General features: G+C 39.7%; 3 long non-coding RNA genes across 3 annotated transcripts in view; 2 read left to right on the forward strand and 1 right to left on the reverse strand.

The window, feature by feature from the left end:
• LOC129049268 (uncharacterized) overlaps positions 1–14,486 on the reverse strand; it is a 51,955-nt gene extending 37,469 nt beyond the window's left edge. Inside the window, exon 1 of the long non-coding RNA XR_008512234.2 lies at positions 14,314–14,486. This is a non-coding gene — a long non-coding RNA (uncharacterized LOC129049268). The remainder of the gene's footprint in view (positions 1–14,313) is intronic.
• LOC112135855 (uncharacterized) lies at positions 1,973–10,042 on the forward strand. The gene is made up of 3 exons (XR_002917088.2): positions 1,973–2,029; positions 3,022–3,089; positions 9,690–10,042. It is a non-coding gene; the product is annotated as an uncharacterized LOC112135855 (long non-coding RNA).
• On the forward strand, positions 14,483–16,509 carry LOC129049269 (uncharacterized). Its single transcript, XR_008512235.2, has 3 exons — positions 14,483–14,866; positions 15,824–15,898; positions 16,348–16,509. It is a non-coding gene; the product is annotated as an uncharacterized LOC129049269 (long non-coding RNA).
• The last annotated feature ends 1,087 nt before the right edge of the window (positions 16,510–17,596 follow it).

Raw genomic sequence — 17,596 nt, forward strand, 5'->3', positions numbered from 1 at the left:
GCCACTGGTCCCAACATTTCATCAATCAATACATATACCTGTTTTATGCATATTCCTATTTTAAAGACACAGATATTATGTTAATAACATTATACATTATGTAATATAAATCATTGACTCTTGTAGAATGAACGCATGGCCAACAGCTCTGTAACTTATGCCTTGAAGAAGCTTATCTAACATACACATCTCTATAGACCATATCACAACGTTCTTGAGCCTGAGAACACTAAATAGCACTTGAGCAGTATGCTTGGGGGTCATTTATAACAGTAAAATCATCAACATAAAGCATAAAAATGAAAAAAAAGTGGCATTTGATAGACCACAAAAAGACACTTATGTACAGCATGAAAGCTTAAACAAGAAGGCTGAGTTTTGCCTTATTCAAAGATAGTGATTTTGGGGTTACAAATAAATTTTAGCATGTAGGCAAATTTGCAAATGCAGAATCCATAAATAATGAGGATCAGTTGGTAGGCCAATTATAGGGAAACCCAAAATGCAGTATCCTGAGGACAGCAGCAGTAAGGAACATTGTTGTCATCCCTAGTTCTAAAGGGACAAGGGCTCAGGGAAGTTTCTGGAACCAGGAGAAGAGGACCATAAAGAGAGTGCTGTGTAGACAGGGCCACCTGGTGGGAGCTGGCCAGGATTCAGTCAGGAGATATAGTCAGCTTGTGACTAATCCCCCAATGAAATATAAATGTTATTATGAATCCCATTCTATGTGTGAGTACTCCAAGACACAGAGAGATTGAATAAATTATCCAAGGTCTCACACTGAGCCAGGAAGTTACAGAATAAACATAAAAACCCAAGCAATCAGGCTCTGAAAAAACCCTCTTAATAACTCCGTTGATAGAATTGTGTGGTCTCTGGGAAAACAAGAAACGGTGAGTGGAGATACACGCACAAGACCCCTTTAAGTGACCCATGGCAGCCACAGGAAGATGTTTGTTAGGTTTTGAAGGGAAGGTGGGGGTTAAAGAAAGACACACAGAGAGAGTTGGCGGCTCTACAGCAAATGCAGGTTCTATGTCCAGCATAAGACTGGCAGAGGTGGAGGACCAGCTTAATGCCCACTGCTGCTTACAGTCTGGGGCAATATAGGCCTGAATGAGAGGGCTTTCGGAGGGGAAGGGGCACGTTCTGTTGCCTGGAAAAATATTGATAACAAATTCCCATGATGAGGCGGTTTGGCCCCTGTTCTGACGGAATGTGATGTTCCTTGCCCTTTTTCCCCCAGAATGTGATAAAGTCAGGCAGTTGGGCAGGCTGTCATAGCGTGAACCCCTGTGGAATGTCTCACTTTGACCAAGGTCTGTGAAATGGTGGGGGGGTGGGGGTGGCGGGGGGCTTCGAAAATGGTGCAGCTTAAACTAGAAGTGTTTCCCTGTTGGTTTGGGAGCAATGCATTGACATCCCCACTAAAATTTGTTGAGTATTTTGAATTGTTAATATCTAAGAAGGCAGAAAAAAGCAAAACAAGTAACATATGTTTTTCTGTTCTCATCATAGGGGCTTTCATTTATGCATGGACACATTCATTATTGAATCCCACTTCTGTGCCATGTACTTTACCAGGTGCTCAGTAAACACGTTAATAAAGCAGCATGGTTTATCCCCTCAGACCACGTGCACTGAGAGGACATTTCTATTTTCCAACAGGAGCACGGTTCACCACAGCACTCATTCATCATGGGCCGATTCCATGCCCTGACATTGTAGGATATTGCGAAGCCTCCATCTGGGTCACAATGACCCTCGGTACCTGTTAATTTATGCACCTTCATCATGAACCCAGAGTATTAAACAACAAATGAGGCTTCCTGCAGTCACTAAGGATCACGATTCTAAATAAATCTGGGAAGCCCAGTAATAGAGGTCCCCCCCTCCCCCGGGCAGAGTCCTTGATATCTGAAACAAGGCTTCACATCATCTGGCATTAAACTATGGGGCTGCTTGAAGGCAGAATTCATCTTATTCTGATGTAGGATGACCAAAACATCTGGAGAAACAAATTGGGGTGAGCCCTCTCCAAGCGTGTTAATGAAATACTAGTTGTCAGCATAAGACAGACGACAATGCAAGGTTAGCAAGGCCTAGGGCTTAATTGATTTGTCTTCCAGGAAATTAAGGGAGTGAGCACAGGGACTCACACCCAGGTATCAGGTGGAACAGTCATTAAAAGCCTATTAGAGGAACAGATCCAGCCAAAAGACCTAAAACAGGCAAAGAGAGAGGATATTTCTCCACCACAAGCTCTATCTCAATCTACTTCTTCACACAAACATCCTTTTTCTTTTACTGTGCCTGAAATAATTAATATACTAGGACAACTTGAAGTGCAAAAATTCCTGTGCCTGAAGCCAGAGGCTACTGTACAGATGAGGGAAAGGCAAGTTCTCAAACTCTAGATTCTAGAACCTAGAAGACTGAAAGGGATTTCTTCTCTAGGCACAAGGTTTATTCCAGGTGAGATGTTAGAATCCATATGATTGCTGAGTGTGGTGGCTCATACCTGTAATCCCAGCACTTTGGGAGGCCAAGGCAGGAGGATTGCTTGAGCCCAGGAGTTCAAGACCAGCCTGAGCAACATGGCAAGACCCTGTCTCTACAAAAAAAAAAAAATATTAAAAAATAGCCTGGCAGAGTGGTGCATGCCTGTGGTTCCATCTACTCAGGAGGCTGAAGCAGGAGGATTATTTGAGCCCAAGAGGTAATGGTTGCAGTGAGCCGTAATCACACCATTGCACTCAGCCTGGGCAATAGGGCAAGATCCTGTTTCAAAAAAAAAAAATTAGAATGTGTTTTATAATGTCTCAATATCTGGAAATGTGTGGCAGAGATAGAAACATACATATATCAGTGAGATCTTTATTTCTCAGATTCACCCACAGCTAAACTGGGGGTCATGTGACTCACTCTGGGAAAGCAAGTGACGCCTATCACTTCTGGAACGAGATATTTAAAAGCTGGTGTCTTTTTTATCTCTCTCTCTTTTCCCTTGCTACAAAGACCCAGAAGCCACTTGCTCCACGTCTGCAGTTACAAGGCAGAACAAAGTTGCCGGAACCAAGCTACAGGTACTACTATGAATTTAGTGTGTATTGGTAGTTGGTGATAAACATCCTGACTAATCCAAAATATGTCTTTCCAATTCTTTCTCAAAAGCCCAAACCAGTAATATGGAAATGGCTATTTTTCCAGGCAACACAATCCAGAAATAGAGTTCCTCTGTTTCAGCCCGAGGCTACTGTATAGGAGGCAGAAATGTTTGTTACTAGATGCTAAAATAGTAACGATACATCCACGGTGGCACAATTCCCAAATCTGATGGAAGGTCGGAGCTCTCTGGGCTTGTAGTGATGAATTATGTTCACATGAACTAAGCAGATTCAATAAATCATAAGAAGATTCTATTGACTATACTGTGAATAGAGCTTGAGCCAGAAGCCTGACATTCTATACAACTTAAACTAAGAATAATAGTTCCTTCTCTGGTCATTTACCCGATAGGTAGAATAAAATATCAGAGCTGAAGGAGCTTTCAAAAATGATCCTAATGAATCCCCTTGGTTTAGTCCAAAGATTTATTATGTTCCATGGGCTTTGATGGACACGGAGATAAAGGATACGTGACACCCAACACCTTTCCACAAGCTTATAGTTTACATAAAAAATATTCAGAAACTAAAAATTGACAGACGCATACATTAGGTTTATATAAAGGGTACTATGCAGACTTAGAAGAGGGGTACCTAGCTCAGCTTGGAGTTCAGATAAAGCTTCCAGAAAGAATGAGAATCAAGTTAGATTATGAAGAATGTCAGGCAGAAAATATAGAGATTTTCCAAAAAGAGGAAATCTGTGAGCAAAGGAATAAAACTATGAAACAGCGTGGCATAGAAACCTCAAATGCATGCATGGCCCTTTCTGTGTTTCACAGGTTGATCTCAATTCTTTCTACATCATATTTAGTTGGATATTGCTCAAGTGTAAAATGGAGAAATGGCGGTGTACAAAGTTGGATAATATAGACCAGAAGGGAAATCTACTTAGTGAAGGTAGGTTATTAGTAAATGTTTTATTTGTTTGAAGGGCTTTAGAGGCATTAGTATGTGGTAATATAAGAAACCTAGTATAATTTTAATTAGGTTGTATTAAATTAGTAGGTTTAGGGGAAGAAATCTTAGTAAGAAATTGTATTAAAATACAGGCAAGAAAATAAAGAAGCAATACTGGGGAAACTACATCCTTCTAAGGACAAAAATTACGGGATCCAGGCATGTTAGTTGAGTCTAACCTGGTGGGTGAAGATATCTCAGGATGAGTAGTTATGTCTATATCAGCCTTACCTAAAAGATTCCCTCCTCGTGATAATGATATTATACATCAACACCAATGCACAGGAAATAAATGAAAGTGAGTGGTGCCATGATACCTGGTGTTGCGGGTTCCACTTTGGAAGAGGATCTGAATTAAAGTTTGGGAAGGGTTTTCACAAAAGACAGAGAGTGAATTCCTACGAGAAAGAGCCTGGGTAGTCAAGGCATTAGATGCACTGAGCCTGGGAGCCTGGGGGAACTTTTGGACCTTGCCTTCAGAAATCACACGGGGATCCAGAGGTGTTAACCAAGTACGGGGAAGTCTAGGAGGCTGAATCGTGAACTCTCACAGACAGAGTCCTGATGGAAGAATTTACCTAAAACTCTTAGATGACTTAGCAACAGCTCTTCAGTGACAGGCACCCCAAACCAGACATGAGTGTGATGTCATCGGGCTCCACACACTAATTTGAAAGTGAGAAAGGCTCAATTGTTCCCTGGGGAAAGTAAGATTTTAATCTGATTTTGTATTTTCCTCATGCTTCCTTTTTATCCCTCTGACCTTGTTTTTTCTTATCACTGAAATGAGATATATTCACTTTGCACAAGTAGCAATGTTGTATGTAAGAACATCTCTGATCATCTACAGATGGCCTGATTCTCGAATTGCAGGCTTTACTTTTTGAATAAAATGTCATGCATTTCAAATCTTGGAACATTTTCAATAAAAAGAAAATCATTTTGAGAAATACTTTGTGCATATGGTTAAATATTAAATCTGTGTTAAGATGGGATTTTAGGTGTTTTCAAATATGGTGTAGAATAGCAATCCTTCAATAATATCTTAAATATATAAAGAACTCTTAGAAATAAAAAAGAAATGAACAAAACAAAACAAAATTTAAAATGTGAGTAGACATTTCTTCTTTACCAAAGAAGAAATAGAACTGAAAAATAAACCTCAACATTTCCAATAATAGAATACATTAAAGGTACATTTATACTCATAATATTTTAAATTAAACATATAATTTTATGCACAGAACATTAATAATCCAAGCTTGAAAAATACATTGGATATTAGTACAAACTGCTGGGGTGCATTAGTCTTTTCTCATGTCACTAATAAAGACATACAGAAGACTGGGTAATTTACAAATGAAAGAGGTTTAATTGACTCACAGTTCCACATAGCTAGGGAAGCTTCACAATCATGGTGGAGGCAAAGGAGGAGCAAAGGCATGTCTTACACGGCAGCAGGCAAGAGAATCTGTGCAGGGGAACTGCCATTTATGAAACCATCAGATCTCATGAGACTTATTCACTATTACAGGAACAGCATGGGAAAAACCCACCCTCATGAATCAATTACCTTGCACTGGGTCCCTCCCATGACACATGGGGATTATGAGAGCTACAATTCAAGATGAGATTTGGGTGGGGACACAACCAAACCATAATATGGGGAAATTGTATATTAGTCAAACTTTTCCTAAGGCACTTTTGCAATATGTTTCAAAAACTTGAACAATATATAACCTTTAATCTAGCTGTCTTATATTTGTGATATTAACCCTAAGATTTTATTCATATATTTCAGTTCTTTTTACATTGCTTAATATAAAAATTGGGAACAAACTAAATGTCTAAAATTCATGAATGAGTCAAATTTGAGTTAAATCCATATAAGGTTGCAAACTGGAAGTTAGGAGGACAGTATAGCCTAGAGGTATTTTTTCTGGGGCCAACTCAGTGATTTTTTTTAAAAAGTTCATTAACTTGCCAATATTTATAAATATGCTTTTAAAATAAATCCTGGAATGTTGGTTTGCCTCAAAACACCAGAACATCCATAAACACTGCATCTTAACATGACAGAAATTGGCCACGGTAAAATAGGAATTGCTTTCCTTAGACTGTGTAAGCATTTTCCTGTTTATCCCAGTACCCATCACTTTATTGATCTATACTTAATCATTACTTCAATCATTTCTATCACCTGTCTGGATATTGAAGTATTTAAGTTCATGGTTCCTGGTGTATATAAAACATAGCTCATTTATATAATGTAATATTAGCCAGCACTAAAAAGAAGGTACTGCTGAAAAATACTAATAGAAAAAGATATGCATGATATTAAAAAACAAACGTTATCAACTATTGTTTACAACATAATTATTTTCTTGACTCCAAAATGCAAAGAGTAAAAGACTAGAAGATTTGAATCCAAATCGTAACAGAGGCTGTCTCTGACTGTTAGAACAGCTGGCAGTTTTTGTTTTCTTCCTTCTCCTTATCTGTGATTTCCAAATGTTCCACAATGTGAACCTTTGCCTTCATCTCCTTTTGCTCCCCATCTCCTGCCTCTATGCACTCACCCTAGGGCCTTGGCTGCTCCCTGGAGTGCTCTGCTACAGGTCTCTGTCTTGACCTGTCTTGGCTCCAGTGACATCCTATGTCTGACTCCATGGAAGCCAATAGTAAGAGCAAAGCCTTGTTGGCAGTGTCCAGTTCTGTTCCTCCATCTTGGAGCTCAGCTCTCTGAGTCTCCATTACTTAATGTTAGCTTGAGCATTGTGAAACCTTAATAATAGGCTGTAAGACTCAGAGATTTGAAATGTGTGACAAGATTATCTGTTGGGAAATGATTGTAATAGGACATGGGAGAGAAAGCGAGACTCAGAGAGAGAGAAAAATATATTGCTCTTACCATCTTCATTGTATCCATGACTGGCATACAATTTTGATTGATAAAAATCTTTCTGCAGGGAATTTCCCCCTGGCCTGCGGAGAGGAGAAAGCACATCTGTCCTAGGTGTGTAAATAATTGCATCCTTTGCTTCCCTACAGAGTCAGCAATGTGGCATTTCATTTCTAATTATGGGCACTGAGGTCAGTCCCCCCGGGTTTCTAAAACACCACCTCAGTGGGCTCCCAATGCTGGGATTAAAGCCCTGAAAAACAAATTAATTCTCACATTTCCCCTTCTTGTTTGGGCTTATATTCTGATGACCTTAAAAAATAGAGGATGCTTTTACTAATCCTTATCTACGTATGACTGTGAAAATGCACAGTTACCTTAGAGCAGTGAGGGAAAAAAGGAAAAGATTAAAATGAAGAAATGTTCCTCCTTTGCAGGGAAAACTTTTTAAAATACCTCAGTGTCATGTTTTTTAACCATAAGCAAAGATTCTATTTTAATTAAAACCACCCCCATTTCTCCTTCCTCAAAAGTACTTCTACGAGAAGCAACGGCCTCTTTTCCGCTCTAGCCTGCTGGAAGTGAACTGACGATTCTGCAAAGGTCTTTTCTCTACCTTGGTTTTTTCAGCAGACATCCCTGTTGCTATGTGTCTGAAGAGATGCCACAGCTGCTGATATGCTAATTCCTGCTTACTTCCAAATAGGCCTGGGTTTGTTTTGTACTTCATCAGCTGTCAACAAAGACATTTGAGAAATAACTCCAGGTCTTTACAAAGAGAACACAGTAGTGTCTTACTGTGGGCTTTTGAAGCGTCAGCCCAGAGAAGAGCTCTGAAGAGAGCAGATGTTGCACCCAGCCCTTGGGACTCCATTCCTTGGCTCAACGAAGATGGGATACTTTTGCGATTAGAAAACGACAAAAGAGGCAAAGGATTAATACATGTATGCTCTTTAGCCTAGGAGGCAAAAAATCGTCCTTGGATGATTTTTATCCCATTGTTCTCACTTATGGAAAATAAGAGATACTAAACCCACACACACAGACAGACAGACACTCAAAAATGCATGGCTTCCTTTGAAATATTGGAATATGGGCAATACTGAGTTCACATTTCTCACAGGCACACCTACGGGAGCTGAGTAACAGGCAGCGTTTCGGCGGCATGAATGTTCAAGTTCACCAGTGTCCCCCGCTTAGAGGTCCATGTTGTTGCACCGTGTATTTTCACTCATGTGTGTTATCTACTGAGTGATTGCAGACATTTGTGGTGTTGATTTTTTTTTTTTTTTTTGAAAGGATATCCCGCTGTCACCCAAGTTGGAGTGCAGTGGTGCGATCACAGCTCACTGTAGCCTCGACCTCCCAGGCTCAAGCTGATCCCCCTCAGCCTCCTGAGTAGCTGGGACCACAGGTGCATGCCACCTCACCTGGATAATATTTTAATGATTTTAGTAGAGACAGGGTCTCCCTATGTTACTCAGGCTGATCTTGAGCTCCTGGACTCGAGCAATCCTCCTCCCTGGCCTCTGCAGACATTCGAATGTGTGACCCTGATAAATTTTCGAACATCTTTTGTTAATTTAATTAGAATAGAAAGTTAAGAAATTTGCAAGGCACAATAACTCTGGAACTAAAGACACCAAGCCGATACTCTATCCCTGATGATTGCCAGAAACTACCTTCTTAGTAATCATACCACAATGCTGTTTGCTCTTTTACTCTTTCTCTCATGAGTGTGCAGTGGAGTTTCTCAGAGGCTACAAGATACTGCAACAGAATGAACACACACACAGCTGTTTCCTATCAAGCTGGACAAAGAAGAGATCAGCAAACATGCGAAATACTTCCATTCTCCTCCCTCACTTTTTTGGAATAAGTTATTTCTATAAAAATATGCTGTTTATATTACCATGTAATGGATTTAGTATTTTTAAAAACAGGCATCAAAGGCATTTCTGTTTTAATTTCGAATATAATAAATATTGATGGATAGGACCCTCAATAAATAAAAGTCCTTTAGAGGTATTAATAATATTTAACAGTATAAAGGGGTCCTGGGGCTAAAATAATTGACAATTACTGATTTAGGGCCATATGAGAAGTGTAACTACTTTCTTTCAGTGCCTTTCTCTGAACTTAAGATTTTCTGAACATTCTAAGCTATTTGCAATTTGCACATGTGCTAATAGTTTCTTATTTATTACACAAGCATTTTATTTTTTATTTTTATTTTAAGTTCAGGGTACAAATGCAAGTTTGTTCCATAGGTAAACTTGTGTCATGGGCGTTTGTTGTATAGATTATTTTATTGCCCAGGTATTAAGCCTAGTACCCATTAGTTATTTTTCCTGATCCCCTCCCTCTGCCAACCCTTCACCCTCTGAAAGACACAAACATTTTAATAAGCAGGTTCTTATTGAGACAAATATGTATGTATGCATGTATGTGCATATATGTATATACGTATATATGCATATGTATATGTGTACACACACACACCTTTCTTTGCAATTCTGCAAACCTAGTTCTGGGTTCATAAAGCCTGTTACTTTCTCTTTATGTTGCTCTGATTCAGTTCATCCTCCTCCCTGAAATTACAGGTGTTAGAGATGGAAAGTAATGAATACAGTTCACCATAGTCTTTCATTCTACAGATGGGGAAACTGAGGCCTGGAGTAACCAGTCATATTGCTTCCATGCTGGGAACTCTCCAATGACATCTCACACAATACAGAGTCAACCTCAAGTCCCCCACCATAGACCACAAGGCCTTGCAAGTTCTAACCTTGCCCAATCTCCCTTATACACCCTCAGTCCAAGTGCCTCTGTGATGATGGATTGAGTCCTTCTTGGCTTCCTCCAAAGGGGCAGAACTGCTCTGGAAGATTCCTCATGGCATTGGCAATGATCTTATTCTGTGCTGCTTAAAGAGGTTAAATTGACTTTGCTTTTGTTACATAATTAATGGTTAAGAATAAAATTCTGAACATTTTCAAGGAAACTTTTAATCCTAAAGCAGGTTTTGTATGCCTAAGCTTTGGTATATTTTCCCACTCAACACTCAGAAATAAGCAGGGAACTTTCTAAAATAGATAACTGTGTTATTCTTTTTCCCCCAGGACTTCTATTTTATCTATAAATGCATTTGTCTTTTAGTTTAGTTTATTTAGGTAGAATTAAAGTAGTTTTAACTTAGTTTTCCCAATGAAATTAGATTTTAGATACATGAGAAAAAGATTAGTAAATCAAAGACCATTTAATTTCTATTGATTGAGGTGGTTACTATTGTCATCTACCCTCTCAGCCAACTTTGTCTTTATTTAATGAGTGCTGAATGAAATCACTCAAGTGTACAGGAAAGTCTTTTGACACTCATATCTTGTCTAATGAAACAATGCATTTGATCTTGGGTTCACACAAAGGCCTGGTTTGCATCTTAAATCCTGATTTACTGTACTCAGTGAAGAAGAACACATTCATTCACCCTCTGGGGCTTTTCTCTGCCCATTGTTTCTTGAGTTTATATTTTCCTGCCCATTAAGCAGAAAAGGCTGCAGCAGCTGCCCATCCTCTAAAGCACTGGACGTGTTTTCTCTGCCAGTCCCTGGATCGTGATAGATGATCACGCTCTAGCCCTGCTCACCTGTGCATCCAGACCCTGCAGCTTCTCATTGCAGGATATCTCATTCTATCATGCACACAGTTCAGGCCCCTTCTCCTGGGCTTCCCCAGCCCCATCACTGAGAGCCTGGCAAAAACAAACAAACAAACAACAAAAAAAAACCCAAAAACAAACAAAATAAAAAGTAACAAAACATACAGGCACAATGATATTTGTGATATTTGTGAGAGCATCATTAACATAGAAAACTAGGGAAAGAAACTATGCAAATGCAGTTGGGACTACCAGTATTTTCTCAAGGATTCTAGAGCGCCCAGGGTCCCAGGAACAATCCCTTACTCAAAAGAGAGGAAGTCTGCTGCAAGACAGATGGGCCATAGGAGTTTTTGTTTGAAACCCTGTTTTTCATTTTTTTGGGTACACACCTAGGAGTGGAATTGCTGGGCCATATGATAACTCTATATTTAACTTATTGAGGAACCAACAAACTGTTTCTATAGAGGCTGCACCATGTTACATTCTTACTAGCAATGAATAAGCGCTCCAGTTTCTCCATATCATCACCATCACTTGCCATTTTCCTTCTTTCTTTCCCTTTCTTTTTTTTTCTTTTTTCTTCCTTTCTTTCTTTCCTTCTTTCTTTTACTTTTCAATTTTTCATCACCATCCTAGTGTGTGTGAAGTGATATCTCAATATGGTTTTGATTTGCATTTCCCTAATGAGTGATGTCATGGAGAATCTTTTCATGTATTTGTTGGTCATTTGTATATCTTCTTTGGAGAAACGTATATTTATCTTGTCAATTTAAAAACTGGCATTTGTCTTTTCTGAGTTGGAATTTTAAAATATATTCTAGATAGGCCGGGCGCGGTGGCTTACACCTGTAATCCCAGCACTTTGGGAGGCCGAGGCAGGCAGATCATGAGATCAGGAGATCGAGACCATCCTGGCTAACACGGTGAAACCCCGTCTGTACTAAGAAATACAAAAAACTAGCTGGGCATGGTGGTGGGCACCTGTAGTCCCAGCTACTTGGGAGGCTGAGGCAGGAGAATGGTGTGAACCCAGGAGGCAGAGCTTGCAGTGAGTGGAGATTGTGCCACTGCACTCCAGCCTGGGCAACAGAGCGAGACTCCGTCTCAAAAAAAAAAAAAAAAAAAATATATATATATATATATATATATATATATATTCTAGATAATAGACTCATCATATGGAATATCCAGAAGAAGCAAATCCACAGGGATGAAAACAGATGTGTCATTGCTAAGGACTAGGGAGGAAAGGAATAGGAAGTGATGGCTTAATGGGTAGCAGGTTTTTCTTTGGGTGACACAAATTTCTAGAAACTACATACTAGTGATGATTGCACAACATTATGAATGCACTTGATGCCATTGCAGCATACACTTTAAAATGCTTAAATTTGGCCAGGCACAGTGGCTCGCGCCTGTAATCCCAACACTTTGGGAGGCCGAGGTGAGAGGATTGTTTGAGCCCAGGAGTTCAAGACCAGTGTGGGCAAGGTGGTGAAACCCCATCTCTGCAAAAAAAAATACAAAAATTAGCCGGGTGTGGTGGTGCATGCCTGTAGTCCCAGTTACTCAGGAGGTTGAGGTGGGAGAATCGCTTGCTTAAGCCTGGGAAGTTGAAGCTGCATTGAGCCCAGATTGCGCCACTTAACTCCAGCCTGAGTGATAGAATGAGACCCGGGCTCATACATAATAATAAAATAAAATAAAGTGCTTAAAATGGTACATTTTTTTATGTGTATTTTATCAAAATTAAAAACAACAATGTGAAGAAGAGATTAATAGGGCGCTCTTTGCCTGGTGAATTTTACCGTTGGAGAACCCTGAAGGGGAAATTGTCTCTTGGGACTGCTGGGCATACCTCACTGAAGCCATGTGCAGTGGTGGGAGTCGATTTGAAAACAGCTACTCTAGAGATCAAACAGCGAAGAAAATACAATGCTGGGGGGTTTCTCCATGGCACAAGAGTGGGCAGGACATGTACAAAAAAGTCCAACAGGATTCAATGTGATCGGGAGAGGATTCACTGACAAACAACAAACAAACAGAAAAAAAAATGCAAAGGAAGACAAACATAACAAACAACCTGTGGACAGTGGGGCTCTGATGCACTGTCTCCCCCAGACATGCAGGAATCAGGCAGAAATGAAGTTCCCTGCTCAAGATGCCCTTTCTGTCTTCAACACCATGCAGTCTCAATAGCAGAGGTAGCATCCTTACAGGGGCAAAATTTGCTGGTGGGGTTGGTAGGGAGCACAAAATAATACAAGCCTAGATGCAGTATGCAAACAGATATGCAACACATCTGCAGCATAAACATTTCATGGAGGGAGGGAAATGATTAGGAAATAGTCTTAAAAGTCTACTCAGGGTAAGAGAGGTCAATAATGAAAAACAAAGTTGAAACACTGCCTTACACAATAGCCACACACAAACACACACACAGTCGTAAAACAGAATAACAGCAAAAACATCTAGTTATAATAAAACAACTCAATAGACAGATCATGCATGAAAACCCTGAAAAAGCAAGTCAGCAATAATAAAATAAAATGTGAAAATTAAACATTTGAGAAATAAATCAACAGAATTAATAACAAAAAGAATCAACATAAAATTACAAATTTTTTTTCACTGATCAAACTGAAAAATATTTTAAAAGGTTGCGTTTTCATTGCTGGCAGAAAATGTTGAAGTATGCACCTAACAGGATTACTAGGAGGTCAAAAAATTACTGTAGGCTTTATGGAGGGTGATTAGACAATTGCCTTGGAAGTGAACATACCAATTACCTCAATACTTTCTCTCCTATGTATTTATCTCAAGCAAATAAACTAAAAAATTAGAGGCTTCTCTGAGATAAAAATTTCTATCTCAGAAAAAGTTCAAGCAGAAATAAGTGGCTGACTAGTGAGAATTTCAGTGAAACTTTCTCATAAAAATAATGGTAGGATGAAATACAGCATCACATCTGAAATGTTATGAATTAACTGTATGCTGTAGAAACAGAACTTCATTAGAAATATGAAGATGTTATAGGTCCTAATTATAGTAGCAATAATAAAATTAATGGCTCATATTTATTAAGCTCTCAATGTGTGCCAAGCACTGTTTTAAACATATTTGCATGTTAACTCATTAATACTATAAAATACCCCCGTAATGTGTGTGTTACAATTCTCATTCGCCATGAGCAAAATAAGGCACAGAGTTTCCAAGCACCCTGCTGCAAGGCAAACAGTGCATAAGTCACAGAACCAAGGTCTTAACCAGGCCACTGTGTCCACAGTCTTATCTCCTACTTACATTGCCTTTCATGAACTGGCTTTGCTTGAAGTCAGTACCTGAATGTTGTTTCTCTTTAACTCCGCTCTAGTAACTCACCAGATCTGTATGCCCTTCCCAAGTTACAAAACACTTGCAGCCACAGTTATGTTATTTCATTTTCTCAACAAGCCTTTGGAAAGGGTGAAATAGAAATATTACCCATTTGTGTGGAAACTAAAGCTCAGAGGGGTTTGTTTTGTCTTAGAGACTTCACAATGAAGTATGGGAGACATTCCTGCTATAACCTTCAATGGCTCCCAACTGAATACAGGCTGCCAAGCTCAACTTGGACCTACCTGAGATGCCCTTTGATGACAGATGCATGTTATTGCACCTGCAATATTTCTCATCAGAAAGATGATATGATTCTATGTGTCCAGCTTGTCTTATGCACACCCCTTTTCTACTGTTCGAGTTCTAGAATGCCAACTGTTTGCTTCATTATTGTTTCAAGGATCTATCACTACATCATAAACTACTCCAAATCAGGAGCTTAAAGCAATCATTTATTTGCTCACCACTTTTGTATCAGCAATGCAGACAAGCTAGGATGAGGGGGGCTTTCTCTGCTCCACGATGTTTGGATCCTTGGCTGGGATGTCACAAATAGTGGTGGCTCAACTGGGATCACACACCTAAGGCCTCTGTGGTCACTGGCGGCCTGGTTACTTGGGTCATCCCTGTCCACATGGCTTGTGTGAGCTTCCTCATGGCATGGCAGCCACAGAGTGGCTGGAGTTCTTACATAGTGCCTGGCTTTCCCCAGAGAGAAAGCAAAAGCTGTTGGACCTCTTATAGACTGTGACTGGAATCATCATAGTGACCCGTTACCACCTTCTCTTGTTCAAGGTAAGTTATAGTGCTAGCCCAGATAAGTTATAGTGCTAGCCCAGATATAAGGGGAGGAGAAATGGACTCCCTTTCTTAACAGTTTGAGTGTAATGTGCGTGGAAAGAGGAATAATATTTATGATAGTCATCTCTGGAAACTATCATGACAATTAGATCTCCTATTAAAAAATTAACATAAGCATTTGATAAAAAATTCAAATCATGTAGATATATCTACTGCATCCAATGCTAAGAGATCTTTATGATTTATGCACTGTGCATTTTCACTGCATAGAGAGAGAGAAGATGTGGGATTTTTTTTTGCCCAAATAGAAACATACAATATATGCTCTTCTGCACTTTACTTTTACATGGGGGCAGGATGTAGGTCTGATTAACTTTTGCATTTCTGCCATAGTGCCCAGTCTATTTGTGGAAATGTGTTTTTTATTAATGTTTTCAAAAGGTATTAAAATAGGAGACACAAACTCCAATGCCCATAGCGGCCTGACAAGTGACATAAATGAGTGTCAGAAACCAGGCTAAGGCAATTGGGAGTGGTGGGGACTGTGGCGTCCTGAAGATCTAATGCCGCCTCTGAGGCAAGCAGCTGCTACTCTGCTCCTGGCTTTTGCTGCTATGCAGAAACACAGGCCCAGCATTGCCACATCTTTTAAACTTTCAAGAGTAGCCTGAAACCCAGGACCCTGCACATAAAACCCCCTGAACTTTGACTACTGAGAACCAATGTGATTTTAAAAGCAATGATGTGTAGGCCAAGAAAATATACCTATAGGCTGTATTCAGCCTTGAGTCCCCCAATTTACACCTTCTGCAATGTTCTCATTGAGGAACCCCAGTGGGTACCATGACTCTCTCCTTCTAAGTTCTCTTTCCTAGGTTTCATCTTCCCACATATGGGCAATGTTAGAGGCACTTCTGCCTCATTTTATAAAATTTGGCCATTTTCTACCAGGCCTTAAAGAGAAGAAGAGATGGAGTTAAGTGAGAAAAATATCGCTATGTGGAGAGTAAAGTGAATATTCCAAAAGTAAGTATCCTCTGGGATGGAAGAAAGAACGAAGTGGACAATTATCCAAGTGACTCTTCTGTCTAAACTGGCCTTGGGTAAGAAAATATGCCCTTAGGCTGCTCTGTATTTTTCCACTCTGGGTGGCCTAGCAGCCTACCTGGCCCAGGGGATGACTTTCAGGGACCACACTTTAGCTGGGCAAAGCACAGCTTTTCTGGGTTGTTACGTACAATTTCAGACTAACCTTCAAAGTCTACCCAGGATGATTCATCTTGAAATAATTTCAGATGCCATTTATTACTGCTGGGAGCTTAGGAATATCTTCAGATCCATTGATGGGAACACTGACTCCTGAACACAGTCACTTGAGGTGTCTTTAAACAGAAAATTTCAATGTTATCTCAGTTGGGACGCACTTTTTCAAAAGCATGATCAGTTGCCAAGAATAACGGGATTTCATATTGCAGAGTGAATTCAGAGGATCAAACTCCAGGAGCCTTCGGATGTCTGATTATTGGATCATGCTGTCTGGCTGCATAAGATGTATCCACGATATTTACTTGGTGCCCACAATATTCCAGGATTGTCCTAGTTGCTTATTTGTTCTAATTTTATTGGTGTGTAAAGGAGCCCTTGCCATCTTTCTTTCTTTCTTTTTTTTTTTTTTTTTTTGAGACAGAGTCTCACTCTGTCGCCCAGGCTAGAGTGCAGTGGTGCAATCTCGGCTCACTGCAAGCTCCGTCTCCCAGGTTCACGCCATTCTCCTGCCTCAGCCTCCTGAGTAGCTGGGACTACAGGCGCCCACCACCACGCCCGGCTAATTTTTTATATTTTTAGTAGAGACAGGGTTTCACCGTGTTAGCCAGGATGGTCTCGACCTCCTGACCTCGTGATCCGCCCGCCTTGGCCCTTGCCATCTTTCTACTTGAAAATGAGATTGAAAGTTGTTTCAGCTCAGATCTGAACTAAACACTTTTTATGAACCAAAAGTTCCCACCCACGGGGCTTAAGAGTTGCATTAGTGACAAATAATTGACTTAATTATTTTTAGCCTAATGAAAAATGTCTCATTTTCTACTTGATTCATTGATTCTGTATCCTTTTAAAATTTTTTTTTGGTATGACATAACTATCTGAACTATGTCTAGCTCTGTTTATATTCTGACTTGGAGGAATTCAGGGAGCCAAATCATAGCTAGAGGTGTGAATCTTCACTCATCAAAATGGGTGGAATTTTCTGTAAAGATGCAAACTGGCTTGACTGTGTCCAATTATTGCTCCTGAATCCTAATTGCAGTGAATGGAGGGCGGGGCAGTGTACTAAGTGAGAGGGTGGGTCTTGAAAACTAGACATCCCTGGGTGCTAGCCCTGTGTTGAACCTCTTTCTTGTGCAGATTTGGACAAATATTTATTTCTGCACTTTAGTTTCCTTATCTGTAAAATGAATATGATAATAATTATGTTTACTTACAATATAAACCTCTTCAATGAGTAGAAGCAGTGAGAGACATAGTATAAGTACTCAATACATGCTAAAAGTCTCAGAAGTCAACTTAGAACATTAGTATAATGTATTTTTTATAGTTTGATTTTAAATTCACAAATAGTAATTGTATATATTTATGGAATAAAATGTGATGTTTTGATGCCTGTATACATGGCAGAATGATCCAATTAGGCAACTTAGTATATCATCACCTCAAATATGTATCATT

This window comes from Pongo abelii, chromosome 10 (genome assembly GCF_028885655.2).
Source record: "Pongo abelii isolate AG06213 chromosome 10, NHGRI_mPonAbe1-v2.0_pri, whole genome shotgun sequence".
NCBI classification, from domain to species: Eukaryota; Metazoa; Chordata; class Mammalia; order Primates; family Hominidae; genus Pongo; species Pongo abelii.